General features: G+C 41.5%; 1 long non-coding RNA gene across 1 annotated transcript; it reads left to right on the forward strand.

Annotated features, from left to right (window-relative positions):
• The first annotated feature begins 3787 nt into the window (after window positions 1-3787).
• LOC115136418 (uncharacterized) lies at window positions 3788-7572 on the forward strand. Its single transcript, XR_003864617.2, has 3 exons — window positions 3788-3981; window positions 4293-4382; window positions 5780-7572. It is a non-coding gene; the product is annotated as an uncharacterized LOC115136418 (long non-coding RNA).
• The last annotated feature ends 2817 nt before the right edge of the window (window positions 7573-10389 follow it).

The following is a 10389-nucleotide window of genomic DNA, read 5'->3' on the forward strand; positions in this document are numbered from 1 at the left end:
TTAATTTGGCATAGGAATGAATGCGTTTATACCATTATTGGCGCAATTGACCAGTAAAGCAGTTATCGCTTTATGTAATTATAGGACCAATTTGGCACGAAATGTGTCTTTGGGGCTTGGTGGGTGTGTCTCCAGACTCAATGCATCTAAGAAGGCCTTTTGACTATCCATAACAGTACTTCATATGTATGCGCCAAATTGGCTTCTTAGACAAGTGTACCTTGGGAACGTTGGTTTTCTCGTGGGAACAGAAAACTACTGTTGCTGAAAAAGTGTCAGAATGAACACAATCACACCAACTCGAACACACTCGTCTTTATGATGTAAACATTCCATGTAAGTGACAATTTACGCATGCGTGGCAACAGTCGCACCTTGTGTGAGCGTGCAGTAGCCTACCATCTGCTCCACATGGGCAAGTTAGATTGCGCTATTAATCAACACGAAGTACACAAATGAGCCGTGGGAAATTGAGCCGAAATCCAAATTTGACATGCACGCGAATCGAGGATTGCGGTTTTATCTATTATGGTAAGGCCATGCGTAAAAATAGGCAATATAGCTTTTAACCTATGCATGGGGAGTGAGAGAGGGAGAAAGAGAGAAATTGCAGTGAGAAATTGGAGCGAGAATGTGGTCTTTGGAGGCCGCGCGTAAAAAGCAGCAGTGAATGGAGAAATGACAAATGCATAAGTGGGAAGTCTGGACAGAGGTGCAAATTTGCCACGGGCATATTGTATACTCTGTGCAAAGGCTATAAACAAAAGTAAAACACAATAACTTTGACAGAACAGTACATGTAAAAAAAAAAATGCATTAAATGAATCCAAATTATTAAAAGGAAATGATCATCAAATCTGACCAGAGAGGATAGGTCAAGTTCTAAGATGCAATGTCAAATACCTTCGTGGTGATATTATGTGACATCATGTTAAGTGTTAATTGTTTGTGTCGATGCTGGGAACATTTCGCACTAAATGACCATCCATTCTTGAAGTGACTCACTTGGAAAATGTCACCAATCTCTCGCTCATGAGATAATGCAGGAGTTGTGGTTTATTATGTTAGAATGTATACATTTAGGAGTTTAATAGCCTGTAACGGTGTGTTTGTTCCCAAACACCGACTCCAATATTGAGCCTTGAATCAAATGTCTTGACAAAAATCACACAATCCTTTCAATGAACATCCATTCAGCATATAGCTGGAATAACATATTGAGTTTTGCGCAAAACGCCATAATCTTTCTGTCCGCTTTGCCTAGTATGTCAGTCTTAGGTCTGAGGGTCACATTTCATTCAAACTCAAAAGTTCAAGTTGTGCTTCACACACAACTTCTGGGTTGTGTGCCTGGGTTGTTGTGGTTATGGTAGCGCGTGTCTGAGAGACATGATATTCCTTTGATCTGAAGGCTAATTGGCCAAAGAAGGAGAGGGCAGTGTGAACTGCAGAGAGAAACCTAAATGCTGATAAAATATCGTAAGTATTTTTCTTGGATTTTCATGAATTCGTTCCTTACTTTTTCAGTGTAACAACTTATCTGAATAATGCGCACACAAATTAGATTTCTGCAATACTCTTAAATTTCTAAATGGCTAACAAATATTATATTTTAACCATGTTAGCATTTGCGCAATTTAGTTTATGGAATGTATCAGTAGTTATACTGATTACAACATGTGGTACAATGCAATGAGAAAGGCCTATACTTTTTATGGACAATTGGCTAAATTCACTTTCCTGTTCCCCGACGTGACAGACCGGGAAAATTTCCCTTAGCCCCTTTCCCCTGGGAAAGACAAGGATTTACACATTTGTTTATGAGCCTACCTGTTAGATTGTGTAGGCTACATAATTTAAAAGACAAGTGTCGCCACTTCCTGAGGTGCGATGGTTCCCACAGCACCAAAATCGAAAACCATGAGATTGCGCAGTGGTCTGCATCGCTAGCTGTGCCACCCTAGACTCTGGGTTCGCGCCCAGGCTCTGTCTCAGCCGGCCGCGACACGGAGGTCCGTGGGGCGACGCACTATTGGCCTAGCGTCGTCCGGGTAAGGGATGGCTTGGCGGGTAGGGAAATCTTTGCCTTATCGTTGGCCGGGCGCAGTGCGCGCCAACCAAGGTGCACGGTGTTTCCTCCGACACATTGGTGCAGCTGGCTTCCGGGTTGGATGCGAGCTGTCTTAAAGAAGTGCGGCTTGGGTAGTGTCTCTCCCGAGCACGTACGGGAGTTGCAGCGATGAGACAAGATAGTAATTACAAACAATTGGATACCACGAAATGTGCGTAGAATGTGGAGACACCTCACGTGTCAACTTTCACCAACAGCTCTTCGGTAATAGACATGCCATTTGTCTTTCACGCACAAGTGCCAGGGTATGACGGCGCGTGCCTACAGAGAACTTTGTTTTTACACTTGCCAGACTTTTCTCAAATATACCCGCGGCTACACATATTATTGTAGGCTAGTCTGAATTAGCGACACGCAGTGTCTTGAGATAAATCAATGGTGATTTCTGTGAATATTCGCAATATTCCTCAATATTATAGGCTAACTCTTGGATTTATTTATTTTTGTTCCAGATTATCAAGTATGTTGGTCAACGCGTTCACTGAATGTTTTGCGCATTGTAGGGATTGGCCACTATGGAATTGGTCCCCCCCAAAAAACACTTCCTATGGTGGTTCAATGCATTCAATTGCTATGTTAGGCCTATAATACGTTGACCAATTTTTATTTATTTATCTTTATTTTACTAGGCAAGTCAGTTAATAACAAATTCTTATTTTCAATGACGGCCTAGGAACAGTGGGTTAATTGCCTGTTCAGGGGCAGAAGGACAGATTTGTACCTTGTCAGCTCGGGGATTCGAACTTGCAACCTTTCGGTTACTAGTCCAACACTCTAACCACTAGGCTACCCTGCCGCCCCAATTCGCTCTTCCCTGATTTGACAGTCTGGGAAATTTTCGTTCAGCCCTTTCCCTCGGGAAAGGTTTAGGATCGACAATGTATGTATGCTTTATTACCTGTTAGAATTTGTACATCATTTAGCGAAGATGTGTCGCCACTGGAGGTGCGATGATGGTTCCCACATCACACGTTTCCCTCTAAATGTAAATGAACACAAGGTCAAATATAATTACATCCGAATACAATTATTCATCACATAGGTAGCTATGTATACGAAGGCAATATCCTCAGCTTGTTTGGATAAATTAGTCAGAAAAGCTTGTTGGGTCTGTGCATAAAGTGTTGTGACAATTGGAATGCGCAAAACCATTGGGACTGAAAGTGTGCCTGTCTGTTTGAGAGGTGGAGGTGTCACTTTATTCATATGTAAATCCGGGTCGACTCTTGCCAGCACCTCTCTTGTAATTACAATCCCAGTGCCATTTGTTAGAGCTTTCATACACGTGCCCACGGGTGTTATTGTGGCTGTGATGGCTTGTGCCTAAGCACATGATCAAACAAGGTTAAGAAACCTGTTTAAAAAAAGAAATGATTCAACCAACAACTTTCATGATCCTTTTTATACCCATCCTATGATTGTGACCCTTACCAAAGCAATACATTAACTGCATTTATTTAATTAGATCATTTTGTAAAATATAGATGTTTTTCATTTATCAGGGATCTGAATCTTCTGAATCGTGTATCAAGTATTTCAGCCGTTGCCTACTAGACGCGTGTGGCATGTGGTGCGGATTGGCTACCCGATGGGGATGGGAGGAGTCCAAAGTCAAGTCTACCACCTACGGATTTAAAAGTCGTGGAGAGACTAAATTGTCACATCGAGAAAATATCCTTCCTCAGTGACAAGATAGTAGAGAAACAGCATTGTTCTTCCTGATTATTATTTACATCTGGATAATCTCTGAGTTTCCTCCGTGTAGGCTTTTTACGCACAGCAGAAACGCGTGGATTAATACAAATACTAAACTAGTTGGGGGAACAGAGAACGTGAAAATTGTCGAGAAGGTAATACCAAATGAATGTACCACTTTCAAGTGATTGTATTCCGTGCCTGCGAGATATAATTTCATTTGATGAACGGCCTTAATTTAACCATACATTTCACGTCAGTCTAAATTCATTTGATGTTTACAAAATTCTTCACTTGTTGAATTCAATTGAAATATGATGAAATAATTTATAAAAAAATATATAATGACGATACATATGACGAAAGGGGTTATTAAGAGCTGTTCTATGCTGCGTGGTTTCCCAGAGACATTGATCTGAACTCTCACTCATGATTCCCTTTCATCTTTCACTTGTAACTCCTGAAGCCTCAAGTGGAGAGATAGAGAGAGAGAGAGAGAGAATGGACCAGTCTGGAGAGGCTGAGAACAATGCTGCTGCAGTGGCCACAACATCAGGTATGAAGTTCACTTGACTGCTCTAAATGCAACTTATATCACTGTAAACTCAAGGCATTTTTAACTCCAATACTTATAGTAAGTTGAACTCAGTCACTGAATAGTAATGATTACTTTTGTGGTACTGACAAACTAAATGAGACTCAATTTTTTTGTGAAGTTATGATAACAAATGCACTTTACTCAGCATGCTCTACTGCAGGTAGATAAAAACGTGTTTTAATATCTGTGTTTTTGCATGTACAATGAGTGATTTGATATACTACACAAAGATAAATAACATACATTTTTCTAATCCTTTAGCTAAATTTTTTTGCACCGGTTACTGAAATGGTAGTTCCAGTTTAATTGGGATAGGTAGTCTCCCCACACTGTTCCTAACCCTGGTTTACTAGAGGCAATGGTCTGACCTCCCACCGGTCTAACATGGTCTGTCCTTCCACCAATTATCTCCATTTTGAATGCAGATTGCTGGTGAATAAAATTCCAACTGTTGAATATCCTAACTCTGGCTGGATTCCAATAGGAATCACTTTGCAACTATAATGTGATTTGCGGGTTGCAAAATCCTGGTAAATTTCCCAGGTTTCCCAGAAATCCCGATTGGAATATTTCTGGAAATTCTCCAACCAGAGTTTTGTTTTTCAACTGGGAATTTTGCTACCCTACTTGCAGGCCTGATGTGGCCTGTAAAACCATGTGTTTCGGGCCACTGTATTAGGGCAACGCTAGGCTTCAAAATAAGACCTTTTGTAATGTATTCTCAAATAGTTTTATTATAAATGATCATATTCATCTAGGAACTCACTCGATAAATGACACAGGACTGAATAAAAAAAAAAAAAAATTAACAACCATGTCTCTGTCACTAACAAATGCAGTCATGGATGGTAACTCTACAATTCACTCAAAGGCAAGGCACACTGGGAAATTACATTGGAGCCCTGGCTCACTAAGGGGGTGTTACTCAGTGTTCAAGCTGATACAACTCAAATCTGCAGGGGTGTCAAACTTATTCCATTTATTCCAGGGCCTAGTGTTTGCTGGTTTTTGTTGTTTCCTTTCAAGTACACAACCAGGTGAGTGGAGTTCCTTACTTATTAATGACCTTAATTCATCAACCAGTACAAGGGAGGAGCGAAAACCCGCAGACACTCGGCCCTCCGTGGAATGAGTTAGTCACTTTGACCCTGTAAGGCAAGAGTCAATAATTAGAGTCATGACTACAAAATCACTTTAAGTAACTGTACTCAAATATATTAAGTACATCAGGTTTCCTCAAGTTTTGAGTAGTAACATCACATTGGGGCTTACAGTGTACAGGTGTCAGCTCCTCTGAAGTGTAGCATGACTGTGCATTAACCTGCTCTCTCTCTATCTATCTATCTATGACTCAGCGTTGGGTGGAGAAAGCTGAGATCCTGGAACACAGTGTTCTCTTTCTCCGGAATGCTGGCATTGGGGTCAGGAAGAAAGCTAAAGGTGAGGAGCATCGAGGTCGCGGCTTAAGCTCAACTCGCTGCCCGGCACAACACGCCACCAGTCCTTACCCATCATGAAGATACAGGAATCCCGATACAGACAGCAGCTTTGTGCAGTCAGGATAAATCATCCTCACAGAGCTCCGCTCCGACATGGAGCAACGCTCCCCAGCAGCACCACAGACACGCTGCCAAAGAAGCCCAATCTCAGAACCTCTCAGCCAGCCAGTCTGTGTGGAGGCCGTGGCTCTGATCTACCACAGGATATTGAACTGTAAACAACTGCCACATCCGTTGCTGCTGAGACTGCTACGGAGTCATTCATTTATGTAGTGTTGTGAACACTGAACTCATGGACTCCATAGATTTGCAGTGATCTGACCGTATTGTAGCTATACCGCATAGCAGAATATATCTGTAATTATTGCACAATTACTTCGACTTTGCCATCACTACATCTGCTGATGTAAAAAGGTCTTTATAAATACATTTGATTAGATGATTACAACATGTACTATGTATAACTTGTAGTACGAGATGGGCAGTATTTCTGTTACATGTATTTGAAAAATGTATTTCAATTACTTCTGAGTTTTGTATTACATGGGGCTGAACAAGACTTCAATGTATTTTGTAACCAGATCAAATCGAGAACTCTTTGTATTTACAAAATACTTTTCTATACCATTTTTTAAATTTTTATACTGGTTCACCATTTTGTGGCCCCCTTTCACCCTGCATTGGTATCAGAAGTCTGATGGCACTATGGTGTGATAAGAGCATATTTAGTCAGTGCATTTATTTTCGCAGCAAAGTACGTTCATCTCTAGGAGACAGAATGTGTCTCCTTCCTGAGCGGTATGATGGCAGTGTGGTCCCATGGTGTTTAAACTTGCGTACTGTTGTTTGTACAGATGAATGTGGTACATTCAGGCGTTTGAAAATAGTTCCCAAGGATGAACCAGACTTGTGGAGGTCTACAATTTTTTTTTTTCTTAGGTTTTGGCTGATTTCTTTTGATTTTCCCATGATGTCAAGCAAAGAGGCACTGAGTTTCAAGGTAGGCCTTGAAATACATCCACAGGTACACCTCCAATTGACTCAAATGATGTCAATTAGCCTATCAGAAGCTTCTAAAGCCATGACATTTTCTGGAATTTTCCAAGCCGTTTAAAGGCACAGTCAACTTAGTGTTTGTAAATTTCTGACCCACTGAAATTGTAATACAGTGAATTATAAGATAAATAATCTGTAAACAATTGTGGTAAAAATTACTTGTGTTATGAACAAAGTAGATGTCCTAACCGACTTGCCAAAACTATAGAAATTTGTGGAGTGGTTGAAAAACAACTTTTAATGGCTCCAACCTACGTGTATGTAAACCTCAACTGTAAACTTCAATTGTAGAATAAAAAAACAAACCTATTACAGTTATAGCAAGTAAAATGTTTCTGTTTCTGATTGGGCTGAATACTTGCAAATGTATTTATGTGTTATAAAATAGAAAATGCATGTATTTTGTAGTTTATTTTTGATACACTGAGCTTTATGGTATTTACGACCAACCTTGAATTGAGAAGGAAGATAGTATTGCCAAGTTAAGGGGTCTCCGGTACCTTTGTATACTTGTTGCTGGTGGTTCGTTATGAATGTATTAAATTCTCCTTTATTCACATAAATACAAAATCTCTGTAGGTAGTGGCCACGAGCCAAAATTGGCCCCGGAGAGTTGCTTTCTACATCGCATAAGTGCAGATATGTGCCCCATGTCATTGCTCTCTCACTCTACTGTGTGTAATTCTTGCTAGCTGTTACTCAGATGTGGTGGTGCTGAATCTCATTAGCTGGAACTCAAATTGCTAGTGGGCTGGCCCACGTGGGCAGGGGTGGACATAAATGACAAAATATAACTACATAATGCCCTAAAATGAATGTTTTAAAATAAAATATAATGTACTTTTGCAAAGTATTGTATTTTAAAATAGAAAAATACATTTGCAAGTAGCCGGCTGAAGAGCAACAACATTCTCAGTAACAGTTACAGAAACGTCTTACTTGCTATGACTCTGATATGCTGTTGTTTATATACCTTAGTTTTGAATGCACTGTCACTCTGGACAAGGGTGTCTGCTAAATGACCAACATGTAAATGTACTGTATATGTGAAAATGAACAACTGCAAAGCACACTGGGTATTTTTATTGGCCTTGTTTTGGGGCAGAGCTCGTTTGAGTAATACTCAGCTTGCTTTGCAATTTTTCATTTTTACATATGCATTTACATTTAATGAATTTAGCAGACGCTCCTATCACACAATAATGCGGCAGGGTAGCCTAGTGGTTAGAGCTGACAAGGTACAAATCTGTCGTTCTGCCCCTGAACAGAACGACAGAGATCGGGTTTTTGGGGACTCGACAGCTGACTTTTGAGGGCAAGGTTTTAATCATTAAAGCTGTGATTTTACCTGTGCTTTTATTAATCAGTTCTGTTTTTATCCCCCCACAAACAACTCTTTTAGCTCTGGAACGGATGCTGTTTTACTTCCTGTGGGGAAGCAAGTGGGAGAGGCTGAGGACAGAGGTGGTCAAGAGGCCCAGGTCCAATGGGGGGAAAGGCTTGCCTGACCTCTACTTGTTCCTGGGCAGTCGCTATACAGCGTTACATCTCACTCTTGCCACCTCCCCGGTCAACAACAAGACCCAGGCCCTTGCACGGTTCTGGCTGGGATCTTACATCAGAACCCTGAGGCAGATCCCGGTCGACCTGCGAACCCCAGTCTCTTTCCTGCTCCCCACACACTACGCGCAGCTCCAGACGTTTTTAAGACATTTTAAACTGGAAAGGGAAGCAGTCACGGTTTTGACAGGGCACAGCTCTCTTCTCTCTCTTGTGCAGGAGAGGGAACCAGTGTGTCCAGTGCGCTGGCTTGCTATAGGTGAGCCCATAACGGTTTGGTGTAACGTGGCCCATCCTCTTCTGAATCGGCCCCCAGGGACCTGTCCTGGATAGTCACCTACGAGATCCTCTTGGTCAAGGCTGTTATGCAGTCTCGGGGAATGGCGAGGATATCCGCGTGCCCCCGACCAGGCTGCTGCCAAGAGGAGTCGGTGAGGCACTTGCTCTGGGAGTGCAGAGCTGCCAGGAACATGTGGAAGGAAGCAGGCCCCCTGATCTCCGCGTGTCTGCCAGCAGGGGAGGACCTAACGCCCCAGCTCGTGCTGTATGGGATACCCGAAGGCCTTCACCAAGCTCTGGCCCACCCTCACGGGTTTGAAGGAAGCACTGTGGTCCTCCCACAACTTGCTGGTAGCGAAACGAGTAGAGACCACCCCCCTGGCAGTGGTCATGGTAGCCACGGAAGCCCTGGCATGGTACAGAAGAAAGGGTGCCTCTACCCAAAGCGAAGGGTCCCCCACAACGCTAAAGGTCCCGGCGGCCACGGCCTGACAGTGGGCGATGCACCTAGGGGAGGGATCTCCTCTGGGACCCGAAGAACAGGCCGGTGATTGATTCGGAAGAGCAGGAGGAGGCGAGTTTGATAAGGACTCACCCTGCTCCTGTACAAAGGACCAAAGACAGCTTTTTAACAAAGTGACTTTTTTTAAATACATGTTTTCATGTCTTAAAATGTTTTACTTTTGTTAAATCATTTGTATATATTTGAAATAGCTTTTACAGATTTTTATGTTTTTACAATGAAAAGTACTTTTATTCTTGGTTGTTTCCATTGTTTTTAACAATGTGTACTTTTGAACAAATTCAAAGGTAATACCAAATGCTGTTTTTATGCTTTCATTACGTTTTTATGTGTATAAAATGATGTACAAAAATATATATGAGCTGTTTTAAAGGAAATGTGACAATAAAACTTTTCCAAAAGAAAAAAAATATACATGTTTTTTGTAATCTAACCATTTAGTTAGCTGAACACAGCAACCTTAGCAATGTAGCTAGGTAGTTACAACAAGATCTGTTGCTAGCTACCAGGAGCAGATGCCCCTAAGTTGTGTAAATCTAATACAGTAATCAAGGCAGGACTAACTAATTTCATTCATACTGACAAATAAGAAACGTCACATTATCACTGTTGGAGGATGATTGCAGAGCAGCTCAGACTGTCAGGATGAATAAACTACATATCTTTGCTGTGATTATTTATTTATATAATCAGAGATCAACCAAGTGCAAGTCACCATGCATGGGTTGATTCACTCACCTGTGAGGAGAACCATCCTAATGCAGTTTGAACTAGCCCTGCCGTCAATATTTAGACATGCATTTGCCTGTTGTCTTTTCTTTGTGGGTGTGTGTAGTGTAATGTATTTTAGAGTTGAAGAGCACCAACTACAGATACACGTGCTTGTTTCAGCATCTCAAAGACTAAATTCAATGTAGAATCAGTTCATTGGGTTACATACAGATCGTTTTACTATTGTAACATGTAGTGGGGAGAGTTCTATTGTCCCCGTCAGGAGCTTTTGTCGTAGATAGTAGAGTTCTATTGTCCCAGTCAGGAGCCATAGCTT

Source organism: Oncorhynchus nerka, linkage group LG10 (assembly GCF_034236695.1).
Source record: "Oncorhynchus nerka isolate Pitt River linkage group LG10, Oner_Uvic_2.0, whole genome shotgun sequence".
Classification (NCBI taxonomy): domain Eukaryota; kingdom Metazoa; phylum Chordata; class Actinopteri; order Salmoniformes; family Salmonidae; genus Oncorhynchus; species Oncorhynchus nerka.